Source organism: Staurois parvus, unplaced genomic scaffold (genome assembly GCF_062004578.1).
Source record: "Staurois parvus isolate SC_StPar_1 unplaced genomic scaffold, SC_StPar_1.0 ptg001098l, whole genome shotgun sequence".
NCBI lineage: Eukaryota > Metazoa > Chordata > Amphibia > Anura > Ranidae > Staurois > Staurois parvus.
The window spans coordinates 332803-350249 of NW_028318894.1; the positions used below are offsets into that span (position 1 = coordinate 332803).

Below are 17447 nucleotides of genomic sequence, written 5' to 3' on the forward strand. Positions count from 1 at the left end.
CAATTGTAACTCAGTTCTTGAGTTCTTCATTACCTGTCTGCCTTTTTGTCTGAAAGGGGTATTTTCTTCCCTTCACCATGAAAGTCTTGGGGCTCCAATCTGTTTCCTGAGAACAGTTCCCATCTCATCAAGCATCCCCTTCATGACTTGGTACTCTGACCTGAGCTCCACTGGAAATCCCTCACGTATTGAAGAGTCTTCCCTTATGGAACGGTCTGGGAGTTTTCCCTGCGGCAGGTATAGTGGCCTAGTCCCTATGCTGTACTACACTGAGAGTGTTACGTTTCACTATACTGATATATCTGATTCAGTACCTGAAAGCTGTTGATTTCCCAACTGGCAGGAAGATTTAATTGCTGGATGTTCCTGTGCTCTCCACATTGTCAGCAAGAAGATCATGCTGGGGTCCTTCTGCTAGTTCCCCCAGCAGATAGGGAGTCTGCCTGGAGACCTTTGTAGGACTTGGTCACTGGAGGTTAAGTTCTCATTTGATGACCGATGTGCAGTTCCTCCAGACTCCTTCCCTTGCTTCTGTTCCTAATCAGGTAGACAATCTATGATCCCTTCCCCCTTCCCCTCTCCTCAGCTGAGGATGCTTTGTTGGACCATGCTCCGTGATTAGATGTAGGCAGTTTTGCTTAGAGGCACCGATGGGTGTTTAGGCACATGGGTCCCTGTGCATCCTTATGACCTGCTGGTGTTTTGTGCACCATATGGGTTGCGCCATATTTCTTCTCTCTGCTTACCCCTGTGGAGGTGTCTTGGCACTTTTTCCTTTTCTAGTCAAGCCCTTAGGTACCTTAGGGTTCTTTCCTACCAGCCTTCAAGAGCTGGATGGCTGCCTAATATGAAGAATGGGACATTCTGGGTAGTCTGTCTCTCTCTGATATGAAGGATGGGGCATTCTGGGTCGTCTGTCTCTCTCTGATATGAAAGACGGGACATTTTGGGTAGTCTGTCTCGGTCTTCTGATATGAAGGATGGGACATTCTGGATAGTCTGTCTCTCTCTGATATGAAGGACGGGACATTCTGGGTAGTCTGTCTCGGTCTCTGATATGAAGGATGGGACATTCTGGGTAGTCTGTCTCTCTCTGATATGAAGGATGGGACATTCTGGGTAATCTGTCTCTCTCTGATATGAAGGACGGGACATTCTGGGTAGTCTGTCTCTCTCTGATATGGAGGACGGGACATTCTGGGTAGTCTGTCTCTCTCTGATATGGAGGACGGGACATTCTGGGTAGTCTGTCTCTCTCTGATATGAAGGACGGGATATTCTGGGTAGTCTGTCTCGGTCTCTGATATGAAGGATGGGACATTCTGGATAGTCTGTCTCTCTCTGATATGGAGGACGGGACATTCTGGGTAGTCTGTCTCTCTCTGATATGAAGGATGGGACATTCTGGGTAGTCTGTCTCTCTCTGATATGAAGGATGGGACATTCTGGGTAGTTTGTCTTGGTCTCTGATATGAAGGACGGGACATTCTGGGTAGTCTGTCTCTCTCTGATATGAAGGATTGGACATTCTGGGTAGTCTGTCTCTCTCTGATATGAAGGATTGGACATTCTGGGTAGTCTGTCTCTCTCTGATATGAAGGATTGGACATTCTGGGTAGTCTGTCTCTCTCTGATATGAAGGACGGGACATTCTGGGTAGTTTGTCTTGGTCTCTGATATGAAGGACGGGACATTCTGGGTAGTCTGTCTCTCTCTGATATGGAGGATGGGACATTCTGGGTAGTCTGTCTCTCTCTGATATGGAGGATTGGACATTCTGGGTAGTTTGTCTTGGTCTCTGATATGAAGGACGGGACATTCTGGGTAGTCTCTCTCTCTCTGATATGGAGGATGGGACATTCTGGGTAGTCTGTCTCGGTCTCTGATATGGAGGATTGGACATTCTGGGTAGTCTGTCTGATTTTAGAGGTCTCTGTTTTATTATGTATACCTTTTGTTTTTATCTTGTGTTCTGTGTCTTTAAGACTTTTCTATCTGTAGTAAAATAGATTTTTTAAACAGTTGATTGCATAAGAGTTAGGTTTATCGTTTCTTACTTTTTTTAGTTATTTTGGAACTTCCCTGATATCTCTGTAAGGTAGATACAATACAGGAATGATGATTAAGGGACATTTCTCAGGGCTGCAGTTCCTCTGAATGCCACAAGATGGTGATCTCATTTCTACTACCCAGACAGGACTCCTCTATGGAATACAGTCAGGAAGTGATGTCAGGAACAGACAAGAAGTCATTTGGAATAAAGACACAAAGTTCTATGCGGTCTGAAGGAGATCGGAGAGGTTGGTGGACGTGGCAGTAGAGGAGGTAATTATCATTATACAGGATTTATTTAGTGCCAACAGTTTGCTCAGCGCTTTACAATATAAAGGGAGACAATAAAGCAACAATACAGTTCAATACAAGAGAGATTTGATGGCCTAATCCTGGAAGCTTACAATCTAGGAAGGAGGGGCTGGTGATACAAAAGGTAGTAACTGTGGGGGATGGACTGGTAGGGGGAGTAGAAGATTCCATTATTAGCTGAGGGCAGGATAGGCTTCCCTGAAGAGATCGGTTTTCAGAGATCACCTAAAAGTGAGCAGAGTAGGTGATAGTCTGATAAATTGGGGTACAGAGTTCCAGAGGATGGGGGAAGCTCTGGAGACGAGTATGGGAGGAGGAGACATGGGAGCTAGAAAGGGGGAGGTCTTGCGAGGAGCGGAGAGTACGGTTTTGGTGATATGTAGAGACAAGATTGGTGATGTAATTTGGGGCGGAGTTATAAGTGGCTTTATACATTATTGTTAGCGTTTTGAATTTTATCCGTTGGGCAATGAGAAGCCAGTGGAGGGATTGGCAGAGAAAGGGTGGAGGACACTGAATGGAGGCCAGTGGAGGGATTGGCAGAGAGGGGTGGAGGACACTGAGTGGAGGTCAGTGGAGGGATTGGCAGAGGGATGGAGGACACTGAATGGAGGGATTGGCAGAGAGGGGTGGAGGACACTGAATGGAGCCCAGTGGAGGGATTGGCAGAGAGGGGTGGAGGACACTGAATGGAGGCCAGTGTTGGGATTGGCAGATACAGAACAGTTAGTAAGGTGGATGAGTCTGGCAGCAGCATTCATGATAGACTGGAGAGGGAATAGCCTGCAATGAGGTTGGCCAATGAGGAGGGAGTTACAATAGTCAAGGTGAGATATAACAAGGGAGTGAATAAGTTGCTTAGTGGTTTCCGAGGTTACGAACGGGCATATCTTGGAGATGTTGCGGAGGTGAAGTCTACAAGATTTGGACAGTGAATAGATTTGGGGCTGAAAGGACAGATGGGAGTCTAGGATTACACATAGTACCCTGGCATGAGGGGAGGGACTGATGGTTGTATTATTGATCTTGATGGAGAAGTCAGGGGAGGGGGCACGGGCTGGGGGGAATACTAAGAGCTCAGTTTTGGAAAGATTGAGTTTGAGGAAGTGGAGTGACATCCATGCCGATATGTCACTTAGTAGGTTAGTAATGCGGGAGGAGACTGAAGGGGTGAGGTGAGGAGGAGACTGAAGGGATGAGGTAAGTGGTAGAAAGATAGATTTGTGTATCATCAGCATAGAGATGGTACTTAAAGCCATGGGAGTTTATCAACTGACCAAGGGAGGAGGTGTAGATGGAGAAGAGAAGGGGTCCAAGGACAGATCCTTGAAGCACCCCTATAGAAAGAGGGTGTGAAGAGGAGGAGGCAGCGTTATAGTTAACGCTGAAGGAGCGCTGCGATAGGTAGGAGGAGAACCAGGAAAGAGCAGAGTCTGAGGCCAATAGAGTGGAGATTTTTGAGGAGGAAGGGATGGTCAACCATATCAAAAGCTGCAGAGAGGTCAAGTAATAATAGTACGGAGTAGTGGCCATTGGTAGGGATGAGTATGGAGTAGTGGCCATTGGTAGGGATGAGTATGGAGTAGTGGCCATTGGTAGGGATGAGTATGGAGTAGTGGCCATTGGTAGGGATGAGTATGGAGTAGTGGCCATTGGTTGGGATGAGTGCGGAGTAGTGGTCATTGGTTGGGATGAGTACGGAGTAGTGACCATTGGTTGGGATGAGTACGGAGTAGTGGCCATTGGTTGGGATGAGTACGGAGTAGTGGCCATTGGTTGGGATTAGTATGGAGTAGTGGCCATTGGTTGGGATGAGTACTGAGCAGCGGCCATTGGTTTTAGCAGTTAGTAGATCATTAGTGAGGTTTAGTAGGGCAGTTTCAGTGGAGTGTAGTGAGTGAAAGCCAGACTGTAAAGGGTGAAGAAGGTTGTTGTCAGTGAGGTGGGAGCTCAGGCGATTGTAGACTAAGCGTTCTAGGAGTTTAGAGGTAAATGGCAGCAGGGAGATGAGTCAGTTGTTCAGGTTGGTGGGGTCCAGGGACGGCTTGCTTAGTATGGGAGTGATGTGCGCATGCTTTAGAGGAGAGGGGAAGGCACCAGTAGAGAGGGAGAGATTGAAGATGTGAGTGAGGGAGCATAGGATGGAAGAAGAGGGTGACCGTAGTAGTTGTGAGGAGACAGGATCCAGGGGGCAGGTAGTGAGACGGGCTTCTGAGAAAACCTTAGTGACCTCTTTGGTAGCAGTGAGGTCAAAAGAAGAAAGTGTTGAGGGAGGTTAGATGTTAGGGAGGAAGATATGCTAAGTGGGATGGATGTCTGTGCAGTGGCGATGTCCCTATGAATTGCGTCCTTCTTATTTTTTAAATGATTTGCGATCTCATAAGCTTTGAGTGAGGTACTGGGTGGAGGTGGAGAAAGTAGAGAGTTAAAAGTAGAGAAGAGACGACGAGGACTGGATGACAAGGTATTGATGAGAGGGACAAGGTAGGCTTATTTGGCAGCATGGAGGGAGGAATTGTATGTGAAGAAAGCAGATTTATATCGGGTGAATGCTTGCTGAGATTTGGTTTTACGCCACAATCACTCCAGCGCACGACTATGTCATTTAAGATGTTTGGTGTGGTCAGTCTGCCACGGATGTAATGGTCTGATGGGCCTGATGCTTCGTTTTGTTAGAGGAGAAAGTGAGTCTAATGCGGATGAAAGTGAACTGTTATAGACAGCAGTGGCCAGGTCAGGGCAGGACAGGGGAGAGATTCTGTCATAGAGTTGGTCAGTTGCAGAGTGGAAAGGAGCCGGGTTCAAGTTGTGAAGGTTTCTGCGGGTAATTGTTTGCTGCTTGGAGGGATAGGTGTTTGAAGATGAGGACACTGAAGGTGATGAGATTGTGATCAGAGAGAGGAAAGGGGGTGTTTGTGAGGTTGTAGGGAGTGCAAAGATGGGAGAAAACAAGGTGTAATGTATTCCCATCAGAGTGAGTGGAGGACGGTATACATTGTGTTAATGCAAAAGATGAGGTTATGTTGAAGAGTTGGGATGTAGCCGGGTTGTTGACATTAATAGGGATGGTAAAATCTCTGAGAATGATAGCGGGTAGTTCAGAGGAGAGAAAGTAGGGTAGCCAGGCGGAGAAATCATCAAGAAAGCGGGACACGGGTCCAGGAGGCCGATAGATCACTGCAATCCTCAGAGAAATGGGAGAGAACAGCCGGATGCAGTGAGTCTGGAAAGAAGAGGATAGAGAGGGAGGGTTAGGGGGGACATGGAAGGTGCTCAGTGGGGATAGAAGCAAACCAACCCCACCACCTTTCTGACCACTGGGTCTGGGTGAATGGGTCCAGGGGAGGCCTCCATAGGGAAGTGCTGCGGGGGAGGCAGAATCTGCTGCTTGGAGTCAGGTTTCTGTAATTATCTTAAGGAAGTGAAAGTCAAAAAGAGCATGGACAGAGGTGAGATTATTACAGACAGAGCGGGCATTTCGCACATGAAAAAGGGAGGCTGGTTTTTGTGAGCACGGGGGACTGATATTAAATTGAGGGGATTGCAGCTATTCCTGGATGAAAGAGGATGCCTGGTGTGGGGGTGAGATAGTGGAGGACCAGGGTTTGGGGAGATATCCCCAGAGGTTAGGAGAAGGAGGGTGCCTGGTGTGGGGGTGAGATAGTGGAGGACCAGGGTTTGGGGAGATATCCCCAGAGGTTAGGAGAAGGAGGATGCCTGGTGTGGGGGTGAGATAGTGCAGGACCAGAGTTTGGGGAGATATCCCCAGAGGTTAGGAGAAGAAGGAGGGTGCCTGGTGTGGGGGTGGGATAGTGGAGGACCAGGGTTTGGGGAGATACCCCCCAGAGGTTAGGAGAAGAAGGGTGAGGAAAGTAAGATGGAGCGGGATGTACACGAGCGCACATGCCTTCCAGTCCTGGTGTTTGGGTCAGCAGGAGAGTGAAGTATCAGCAGGAGGTGATGAGAGCAGTAGTAGGGAGATGGTAGCAGTGAGGGTGAGATGTACACGTTTTGGGGTGGAGCAGAGGGGTAAAGAAGTGAGATTTTGGGAACAAAGGAAAGTAATATGAAAAGGAGGAGTAGAGGGGACATGTTAGAGGTATACGGAGTGGGACTCAGACTTGTAAGAGATGTTTCCCGGGGTGTTTGCTTGCAGTCTGTCCAGCATGCAGGAGAGTTTCTTGTTGTATCTTCCTGCTACTTGAGTTCAACTGCTTCCTTGCACTCCATCAACGCAGCACTCACTCAAAAGCAGCACCCCATCAGTGATCTCCCCCATCAGCTGATCTAAATTTATAGGGAGATGGCCCAATGAGCACTCATCTCCGCCCCAATTAGGAACTGATAAGGATCACATGAATAGGGGGGATGATTCTCAAACACAGACCAGACACAGACTACATTCATAAACCGGTAATAAGATGTTATGTTCTATTTACACCCAGTAACCCCCGTCATGTCCGTCCTCTTCCTCCATAGTCATGTCCGTCCTCTTCCTCCATAGTCATGTCCGTCCTCTTCCTCCATAGTCACTGTGACATCTTTTATCTACAGCAGATGATGATACACATCAATATTTAGAAGGACACAAGGATCTCTACAAGGACGTCATGATGGACAATCAGCCGCCCCTCACATCACCGGGTAAGAGGAGACTTTATTGTAAAGGAGAGAGCAGTACGGAGGATCCACCTAGATCCCCCATCATCTGATAAACACATAGAAACAATGGATTCAGTCAGTGTGTGTGTTTCCTACAGATGGATCCAGTCATGGGAACCCACCAGAGAGATGTCCCCGTCCTCTGTATTCCCGGGATTCCACACAGGAAGGTCACACCATCCCTCACCATCATCAGGTAGATGAGGAACAATCACTGATAGTATCATTAGGATCTGTACATTATCTGCATTGTTACCATTGATGTCATTTTATTATATATTCAGAGTGGAAGCCTGAGAGATCCTAAAGTTGATGTGAAAGAAGAGATAAAAGAGGAGGAGGATGAGTATGGGGTGATGGAGGAGTCAGAGATTCTAAAGGAACACAAAGATCTGTACCAGGACACCATGGTGGAGTCATCCAGCTACAGGAACCCACCAGAGAGATGTCTCCGTCCTCTGTATTCCCGGGATTCCACACAGGAAGGTCACACCATCCCTCACCATCATCAGATAGATGATGACAATTATTGGTAGTTGTGATTTATACACAGCATGTTTGTTACAATGAATGTTTTATTATATCTTTCAGAGTGGAATCCTCGGGGATGATAATATTGATGTTAAAGAAGAGTATAAAGAGGAGGATGAGGAGTATGGAGTGATGGAGGAGTTTTCAGAAGGACACAAGGAGATGATGGAGCCACCTAAGGTTGGTGGGATGGAGCATCTAGAACATGGACTTGTAAAGATGATGTGTGGATTGTTTATGTGATGTCACAATAATAAATCTTACATTTTACAGATGATATTTTCTCTCATTTCCTTGATTTAGAGTGGAGATCCAATCGATATAGAATTTGAGGTGAAAGCAGAAGAAGAAGAGGCGTATGTGAGGGATGATCAGCAGTCTATGGAGGAGGATGGAATAACGGGGACATTTATAGAGGAGGACACTCCTACAGAGATCAGCACAGGTGGGTCATGAACACTAAATCCATTCCTCCACCCATACTGCTCACTGATTGGTCCAGAGTAGGGTGGGGACTGGGTGATATCAGCCTGTAATCCCCTGGTCACTTTCCTGAGCTGTGTTCCCCGTCCTGTATTCCTGGATTTCTCTCGGATAATCTTCCTTCTCTGTGCTGCAGACACAATTTATGTATCTAGACTGGATTTATGGAGGTTCTGGGGTTCAGCTGGCAGAAAAATGTGATGTTCACCATAACTGTTACTAGACCTAGGTGCCCTGGACATGTGCTTTTGATCTTATTCCTCATGGTGGTGACATAGCAATTCTTCCAGTATTTGTCACCTGTGCCGGGTGGAGGGATATGTCTGTAGTGTCTCAGACCCAAGTCACTGAGTGCAGTCTCAGGAGATGGGAGGCAGCGGTGTGGGACCTACATAGTTACATAGTTAGTCTGGCTGAAAAAAGACAGTACATCTAGTTGAACCAATAAAAATAAAAGTTATAATCCGACACCCACAGCTGATCCACCAGAAGGCAAAAACCCAGCAAAGCACGATCCGATCTCCTCCTGCAGGGGAAAATTTTCCTTCCTGACCCCCCGAGAGGCAATCGGATATTCCCTGGGTCAACTTTCCCTATAAATGTTATATCCAGTTATATTCTGTGTATCCAAGAAAGAATCCAGGACTTTCCTACAGAAATCCCCCCCTTATGTATTATACATGGAGATCATATCCCCCCTTATGTATTATACATGGAGATCATATCCCCCCTTATGTATTATACATGGAGATCATATCCCCCCCTCATGTATTATACATGGAGATCATATCCCCCCCTATGTATTATACATGGAGATCATATCCCCCTTATGTATTATACATGGAGATCATATCCCCCCTTATGTATTATACATGGAGATCATATCCCCCTTATGTATTATACATGGAGATCATATCCCCCCCTTATGTATTATACATGGAGATCATATCCCCCATTAGGTATTATACATGGAGATCATATCCCCCCTTATGTATTATACATGGAGATCATATCCCCCCTTATGTATTATACATGGAGATCATATCCCCCCCTTATGTATTGTACATGGAGATCATATCCCCCCTTATCTATTATACATGGAGATCATATCCCCCTTATGTATTATACATGGAGATCATATCCCCCCTTATGTATTATACATGGAGATCATATCCCCCTTATGTATTATACATGGAGATCATATCCCCCCTTATGTATTATACATGGAGATCATATCCCCCCTTATGTATTATACATGGAGATCATATCCCCCCCTTATGTATTATACATGGAGATCATATCCCCCCTTATGTATTATACATGGAGATCATATCCCTCCTTATGTATTATACAGTTGCAAGAAAAAGTATGTGAACCCCTTGGGATTACGTGGAGTTTTGCATGAATTGGGCATAAAATGTGCTCTGAACGTCATCTAAGTCACAACAATAGAAGAACACAGTCTGCTGAACATAATACTACACAAACATTAGATGTTGCCATGGTTTAATTGCACATAACATGTAAACATTCACAGTGCAGGGAGGAAAAAGTATGTGAACCTTTGGAATTAATAACTGGTTGACCCTCCTTTGGCAGCAATAACCTCAACCAAACGTTTCCTGTAGTTGCAGATCAGACCTGCACAACGATCTGGAGTCATTTTGGACCACTCCTCTTCGCAAAACTGTTTTAGTGTAGCAATATTCTTGGGATGTCTGGTGTGAATCGCTCTCTTAAGGTCATGCCACAGCATTTCAATCGGGCTGAGGTCAGGACTCTGACTGGGCCACTCCAGAAGGCGTATTCTTTGTTGTTGCAGCCATTGTTTTGTTGAATTACTTGTATGCTTTGGGTCATTGTCCTGTTGCATCACCCATCCTCTGCGGAGCTTCAGTTGGCGGACAGATGGTCGTACGTTTTCCTGAAAAATGTCTTGATAAACTCTGGAATTCATTTTCCCATCAATGACAACAATCCGTCCAGCCCTGAGGCAGCAAAGCAGCCCCAAACCATGATGCTCCCTCCGCCATGTTTCACAGTGGGGATGAGGTTTTGATGTTGGTGTGCTGTGCCTTTTTTGTCTCCACACATAGTGTTGTGTGTTCTTCCCAAACAACTCAATCTTGGTTTCATCTGTCCACAGTATATTTTGCCAGTAGTGCTGTGGAACATCCAGGTGCTCTTTTGCAAACTTCAAATGTGCTGCAATATTCTTTTTGGACAGCAATGGCTTCCTCCGTGGTGTCCTCCCATGTACTCCATTCTTGTTTAATGTTTTCCTTATTGTAGATGTGTCAACAAAAATGTTAGCATGTGCCAGAGATTTCTGTAGGTCTTTAGCTGACACTCTGGGATTCTTCTTTATCTCATGCAGCATTCTGCGCTGTGCTCTTGCAGTCATTTTTACAGGACGACCACGCCTAGGGAGAGTAGCAACAGTGCTAAACTTTCTCCATTTGTAGACAGTCTGTCTTACCGTGGACACATGAACATCATGGCTTTTGGAGATACTTTTGTAACCCTTTCCAGCTTCATGAAAGTCAACAATTCTTGATCGTAGGTCTTCTGAGAGCTCTTTTCTGCGAGGCATGGTTCACATTAGACAGTGCTTCTTGAAACCAGTAAACCCAAAACAGGTGTGTGTTTTTTAAGGGCAGGACAGCTGTCAGCAACACATCCAATATCATCACACTGATTGGAGTCAAGGTTGGCTCACTCCTGGCTCCAATTAGCTCTGGGAGAAGTCATTAAGCTAGGGCCTCACATACTTTTTCCTCCCTGCACTGTGAATGTTTACATGTTATGTGCAATTAAACCATGGCAACATCTAATGTTTGTGTAGTATTATGTTCAGCAGACTGTGTTCTTCTATTGTTGTGACTTAGATGACGTTCAGAGCACATTTTATGCCCAATTCATGCAAAACTCCACGTAATCCCAAGGGGTTCACATACTTTTTCTTGCAACTGTACATGGTGATCATATCCCCCCTTATGTATTATACATGGAGATCATATCCCCTCTTATGTATTATACATGGAGATCATATCCCCCCTTATGTATTATACATGGAGATCATATCCCCCCTTATGTGTTATACATGGAGATCATATCCCCCCTTATGTATTATACACGGTGATCATATCCCCTTATATATTATACATGGAGATCATATCCCCCCTTATGTATTATACATGGAGATCATATCCCCCCCTTATGTATTATACATGGAGATCATATCCCCCTTATGTATTATACATGGAGATCATATCCCCCTTATGTATTATACATGGAGATCATATCCCCCCTTATGTATTATACATGGAGATCATATCCCCCCTTATGTATTATACATGGAGATCATATCCCCTTTTATGTATTATACATGGAGATCATATCCCCCCTTATGTATTATACATGGAGATCATATCCCCCCTTATGTGTTATACATGGAGATCATATCCCCCCTTATGTATTATACACGGTGATCATATCCCCTTAAATATTATACATGGAGATCATATCCCCCCTTATGTATTATACATGGAGATCATATCCCCCTTATGTATTATACATGGAGATCATATCCCCCTTATGTATTATACATGGAGATCATATCCCCCTTATATATTATACATGGAGATCATATCCCCCCTTATGTATTATACATGGAGATCATATCCCCCCCTTATGTATTATACATGGAGATCATATCCCCCCTTATGTATTATACACGGAGATCATATCCCCCCTTATGTATTATACATGGAGATCATATCCCCCCTTATGTATTATACACGGAGATCATATCCCCCCTTATGTATTATACACGGAGATCATATCCCCCCTTATGTATTATACATGGAGATCATATCCCCCCCTTATGTATTATACATGGAGATCATATCCCCCCCTTATGTATTATACATGGAGATCATATCCCCCTTATGTATTATACATGTAGATCATATCCCCCTTATGTATTATACATGTAGATCATATCCCCCCTTATGTATTATACATGGAGATCATATCCCCCTTATGTATTATACATGGAGATCATATCCCCCCTTATGTATTATACATGGTGATCATATCCCCCTTATGTATTATACATGGAGATCATATCCCCCCTTATGTATTATACATGGAGATCATATCCCCCCCTTATGTATTATACATGGAGATCATATCCCTCCTTATGTATTATACATGGAGATCATATCCCCCCTTATGTATTATACATGGAGATCATATCCCCCCTTATGTATTATACATGGAGATCATATCCCCCCTTATGTATTATACATGGAGATCATATCCCCCTTATGTATTATACATGGAGATCATATCCCCCCTTATGTATTATACATGGAGATCATATCCCCCCTTATGTATTATACATGGAGATCATATCCCCCTTATGTATTATACATGGAGATCATATCCCACTCATGTATTATACATGGAGATCATATCCCCCCTTATGTATTATACATGGAGATCATATCCCCCCTTATGTATTATACATGGAGATCATATCCCCCCTTATGTATTATACATGGTGATCATATCCCCCCTTATGTATTATACATGGAGATCATATCCCCCTTATGTATTATACATGGAGATCATATCCCCCCTTATGTATTATACATGGAGATCATATCCCCCCTTATGTATTATACATGGTGATCATATCCCCCTTATGTATTATACATGGGGATCATATCCCCCCCTTATGTATTATACATGGTGATCATTTCCCCCCTTATGTATTATACATGGAGATCATATCCCCCCTTATGTATTATACATGGAGATCATATCCCCCTTATGTATTATACACGGAGATCATACCCCCCCTTATGTATTATACATGGAGATCATATCCCCCCTTATGTATTATACATGGAGATCATATCCCCCCTTATGTATTATACATGGAGATCATATCCCCCTTATGTATTATACATGGAGATCATATCCCCCTTATGTATTATACATGGAGATCATATCCCCCTTATGTATTATACATGGAGATCATATCCCCCCTTATGTATTATACATGGAGATCATATCCCCCCCTTATGTATTATACATGGAGATCATATCCCCCTTATGTATTATACATGGAGATCATATCCCCCTTATGTATTATACATGGTGATCATATCCCCCCTTATGTATTATACATGGAGATCATATCCCCCCTTATGTATTATACATGGAGATCATATCCCCCCTTATGTATTATACATGGAGATCATATCCCCCCTTATGTATTATACATGGAGATCATATCCTACTTATGTATTATACATGGAGATCATATCCCCTCTTATGTAATATACATGGAGATCATATCCCCCCTTATGTATTATACATGGAGATCATATCCCCCCTTATGTATTATACATGGTGATCATATCCCCCCTTATGTATTATACATGGAGATCATATCCCCCCTTATGTATTATACATGGTGATCATATCCCCCCTTATGTATTATACATGGAGATCATATCCCACTCATGTATTATACATGGAGATCATATCCCCCCTTATGTATTATACATGGTGATCATATCCCCCTTATGTATTATAAATGGAGATCATATCCCCCTTATGTATTATACATGGGGATCATATCCCCCCCTTATGTATTATACATGGTGATCATATCCCCCCTTATGTATTATACATGGAGATCATATCCCCCTTATGTATTATACATGGTGATCATATCCCCCCTTATGTATTATACATGGAGATCATATCCCCTCTTATGTATTATACATGGAGATCATATCCCCCCTTATGTATTATACATGGAGATCATATCCCCCCTTATGTATTATACATGGAGATCAAATCCCCCCTTATGTATTATACATGGAGATCATATCCCCCCTTATGTATTATACATGGAGATCATATCCCCCCTTATGTATTATACATGGAGATCATATCCCCCTTATGTATTATACATGGAGATCATATCCCACTCATGTATTATACATGGAGATCATATCCCCCCTTATGTATTATACATGGTGATCAAATCCCCCCTTATGTATTATACATGGAGATCATATCCCCCCTTATGTATTATACATGGAGATCATATCCCCCTTATGTATTATACATGGTGATCATATCCCCCCTTATGTATTATACATGGAGATCATATCCCCCTTATGTATTATACATGGAGATCATATCCCCCCTTATGTATTATACATGGTGATCATATCCCCCCTTATGTATTATACATGAAGATCATATCCCACTCATGTATTATACATGGAGATCATATCCCCCCTTATGTATTATACATGGTGATCATATCCCCCCTTATGTATTATACATGGAGATCATATCCCCCTTATGTATTATACATGGGGATCATATCCCCCCCTTATGTATTATACATGGTGATCATATCCCCCTTATGTATTATACATGGAGATCATATCCCCCTTATGTATTATACATGGGGATCATATCCCCCCCTTATGTATTATACATGGTGATCATATCCCCCTTATGTATTATACATGGAGATCATATCCCACTCATGTATTATACATGGAGATCATATCCCCCCTTATGTATTATACATGGTGATCAAATCCCCCCTTATGTATTATACATGGAGATCATATCCCCCCTTATGTATTATACATGGAGATCATATCCCCCCTTATGTATTATACATGGAGATCATATCCCCCCTTATGTATTATACATGGTGATCATATCCCCCCTTATGTATTATACATGGAGATCATATCCCCCTTATGTATTATACAGGGAGATCATATCCCCCTTATGTATTATACACGGAGATCATACCCCCCCTTATGTATTATACATGGAGATCATATCCCCCCTTATGTATTATACATGGAGATCATATCCCCCCTTATGTATTATACAGGGAGATCATATCCCCCTTATGTATTATACATGGAGATCATATCCCCCTTATGTATTATACATGGTGATCATATCCCCCCTTATGTATTATACATGGAGATCATATCCCCCCTTATGTATTATACATGGAGATCATATCCCCCCTTATGTATTATACATGGAGATCATATCCCCTCTTATGTAATATACATGGAGATCATATCCCCCCTTATGTATTATCCATGGAGATCATATCCCCTCTTATGTATTATACATGGTGATCATATCCCCCCTTATGTATTATACATGGAGATCATATCCCCCCTTATGTATTATACATGGTGATCATATCCCCCCTTATGTATTATACATGGAGATCATATCCCACTCATGTATTATACATGGAGATCATATCCCCCCTCATGTATTATACATGGAGATCATATCCCCCCTTATGTATTATACATGGAGATCATATCCCCCTTATGTATTATACATGGAGATCATATCCCCCCTTATGTATTATACATGGAGATCATATCCCCCCTTATGTATTATACATGGAGATCATATCCCCCTTATGTATTATACATGGAGATCATATCCCCTCTTATGTAATATACATGGAGATCATATCCCCCTTATGTATTATACATGGAGATCATATCCCCCCCTTATGTATTATACATGGTGATCATATCCCCCCTTATGTATTATACATGGAGATCATATCCCCCTTATGTATTATACAGGGAGATCATATCCCCCTTATGTATTATACACGGAGATCATATCCCCCTTATGTATTATACATGGAGATCATATCCCCCCTTATGTATTATACATGGAGATCATATCCCCCCTTATGTATTATACATGGAGATCATATCCCCCTTATGTATTATACATGGAGATCATATCCCCTCTTATGTAATATACATGGAGATCATATCCCCCTTATGTATTATACATGGAGATCATATCCCCCCTTATGTATTATACATGGTGATCATATCCCCCCTTATGTATTATACATGGAGATCATATCCCCCTTATGTATTATACAGGGAGATCATATCCCCCTTATGTATTATACACGGAGATCATACCCCCCCTTATGTATTATACATGGAGATCATATCCCCCCTTATGTATTATACATGGAGATCATATCCCCCCTTATGTATTATACATGGAGATCATATCCCCCTTATGTATTATACATGGAGATCATATCCCCTCTTATGTAATATACATGGAGATCATATCCCCCTTATGTATTATACATGGAGATCATATCCCCCCTTATGTATTATACATGGTGATCATATCCCCCCTTATGTATTATACATGGAGATCATATCCCCCCTTATGTATTATACATGGAGATCATATCCCCCCTTATGTATTATACATGGTGATCATATGCCCCTTATGTATTATAAATGGAGATCATATCCCCCTTATGTATTATACATGGGGATCATATCCCCCCCTTATGTATTATACATGGTGATCATATCCCCCCTTATGTATTATACATGGAGATCATATCCCCCTTATGTATTATACATGGTGATCATATCCCCCCTTATGTATTATACATGGAGATCATATCCCCTCTTATGTATTATACATGGAGATCATATCCCCCCTTATGTATTATACATGGAGATCATATCCCCCCTTATGTATTATACATGGTGATCAAATCCCCCCTTATGTATTATACATGGAGATCATATCCCCCCTTATGTATTATACATGGAGATCATATCCCCCCTTATGTATTATACATGGAGATCATATCCCCCTTATGTATTATACATGGAGATCATATCCCACTCATGTATTATACATGGAGATCATATCCCCCCTTATGTATTATACATGGTGATCAAATCCCCCTTATGTATTATACATGGAGATCATATCCCACTCATGTATTATACATGGAGATCATATCCCCCCTTATGTATTATACATGGTGATCAAATCCCCCCTTATGTATTATACATGGAGATCATATCCCCCCTTATGTATTATACATGGAGATCATATCCCCCTTATATATTATACATGGTGATCATATCCCCCCTTATGTATTATACATGGTGATCATATCCCCCCTTATGTATTATACATGGAGATCATATCCCCCTTATGTATTATACATGGAGATCATATCCCCCCTTATGTATTATACATGGTGATCATATCCCCCCTTATGTATTATACATGGAGATCATATCCCACTCATGTATTATACATGGAGATCATATCCCCCCTTATGTATTATACATGGTGATCATATCCCCCTTATGTATTATACATGGAGATCATATCCCCCTTATGTATTATACATGGGGATCATATCCCCCCCTTATGTATTATACATGGTGATCATATCCCCCTTATGTATTATACATGGAGATCATATCCCACTCATGTATTATACATGGAGATCATATCCCCCCTTATGT

The 17447-nt window shown here is 42.7% G+C and overlaps 1 pseudogene across 1 annotated transcript in view; it reads left to right on the top strand.

The window, feature by feature from the left end:
- Window positions 1-2272: 2272 nt before the first annotated feature.
- The window catches only part of LOC149440268 (uncharacterized), a 44735-nt pseudogene continuing 29560 nt past the window's right edge, over window positions 2273-17447 (top strand). Inside the window, exons 1-3 of the transcript XR_016307693.1 lie at window positions 2273-2325; window positions 6919-7008; window positions 7125-7213. The product of XR_016307693.1 is annotated as an uncharacterized LOC149440268 (transcript). The remainder of the gene's footprint in view (window positions 2326-6918; window positions 7009-7124; window positions 7214-17447) is intronic.